The following is a 1,598-nucleotide window of genomic DNA, read 5'->3' as shown; positions in this document are numbered from 1 at the left end:
GAGTTTTGCGGCCTAAAAGCTCCTAAAAGCCATGGATCTAAGAATCGATTAAGAACCCTAATCTTTCCGACCTCGGTCACCGACGACGACGCTTAGGAAATAACACAAAACGCACCCCGAGTTATTGGGCTTTCGTTAGGGATCCCTCTTATGGTGGTAACAGGCCGTTTGGTGTTACTTTGAGGGTGGTTTGAGGCCTCGTCGGAGAAACTGGACACTCGCCGACGTTTGTCCGAAATCTCTCTCTCTCTCTCCAAATTTTCTCTCTTTTCTCCCTTTGCAGGTCTCTGAAACTTTGCAGGGTGTCGTGGGTTGAGGGTGGGCGTGCTGTGGCCGTGGTTTCGCGTGGGTTCCGCGAAACTCGGCGGTCGCCGGAAAACTCGCGGGTTTTCCGGCGACTGAGTTCTTTTTTTTTATTTATTTATTTATTTATTTATTTATTTATTTTTATTATATGTATATATATTTTTTCCTTTCTTTCCCGGGTCGTTACAATGATGTTGACTATGTAGGATATCACGATACCCAAAGATCAAGCACCGGGTATGTGTTCAAGCTCGATTTAAAAATAATTTCTTGGTGTAGGAAAAGACAACTGACAGTATCATTGTCAACTACAGAAGCAGAGTACAAAGCAGTGATTGGAGCAGCTCAAATAAGTACATGGCTGAAACTCTTAACGGAGGATTTGCACAAAAAATTTGACTATCCAATATAAATTCATTGCCACAACCAATATGCGGTTTGCCTAGCATAAAATTCAAGATTTCATGCTAGAACAAAGCATGGGGAGGTGCATTACCATTTTATTAGAGAGAAAGTCTTGAAGGAAGAACACAGATGACCAAGTTGCAAACTTGTCTAGAAGAGGGCTGATATTGGAAAAATATTAGGGTTTTTGCTATCAACTCAACATGGTGTGGCGAACGAGAACTAGTGTTGAGGGGGAGTGTTAAAGTATCATCATTAGCCCAATAGAGTCAAGCTCAATAATTGTATGAATCCATTGTCTATATATTTTAGCAAAGTAATGTAAGTATTTTAGGAATAAAGATACCTAAATATTTTACGAAAATGATTTAGGTATTTTAGGAATAAATGATTTGATATTTTATGAATAACTTGTCTAGTCTCTCTTATAAATACCCCACCCTACTAAGGTTTTCATCCCAAGAAACCTAAAAAAATCACATGCATTCTCAAGCAAAGCAAAGTGCAGTAATATTCTATAGTCTCTTGTAATCTCTTCTCGATTTGTGTTTCTCGATTTGTGTTAATAAAGAGTGTGAGTGTATTCCACAAAGAGTTGTGTTAAACTTTTCACCCCTACCTATAATTCACCTGATATTACGCTCCTCAAAATTTAAGAAAAAAAAATTAATTTTTGTAGTATAACAAAGGTAAAATAGGAAAATTTAAGCATAGAGACAAAGAAAAAGAGTTCATGTCATTTATTAATACCAAACCCAAAATAGAAAGATAAGAGGTTTAATTGCTTCTACCGATCGTTACGGTTGCATGACAAAGCTACTGACATGATAGAAGAAAATGGCATTGGAGGGTTTGCGAATCATATTTAGGTGATTAGGAAATTGTGT

The 1,598-nt window shown here is 37.6% G+C and overlaps 1 protein-coding gene across 1 annotated transcript in view; it reads right to left on the bottom strand.

Moving 5' to 3' along the window:
• Window positions 1-1,457: 1,457 nt before the first annotated feature.
• LOC111461397 (beta-glucosidase 12-like) overlaps window positions 1,458-1,598 on the bottom strand; it is a 5,229-nt gene continuing 5,088 nt past the window's right edge. Inside the window, exon 14 of the mRNA XM_023104910.1 lies at window positions 1,458-1,576. The gene's annotated coding sequence lies outside the window, so the exon portion shown is untranslated. The remainder of the gene's footprint in view (window positions 1,577-1,598) is intronic.

The sequence above is a fragment of the Cucurbita moschata genome, unplaced genomic scaffold (genome assembly GCF_002738365.1).
Source record: "Cucurbita moschata cultivar Rifu unplaced genomic scaffold, Cmos_1.0 Cmo_Scf00025, whole genome shotgun sequence".
NCBI classification, from domain to species: domain Eukaryota; kingdom Viridiplantae; phylum Streptophyta; class Magnoliopsida; order Cucurbitales; family Cucurbitaceae; genus Cucurbita; species Cucurbita moschata.
Note: the sequence above shows the minus strand (reverse complement) of the source record. Positions and strands in the feature narration are given on the sequence as shown.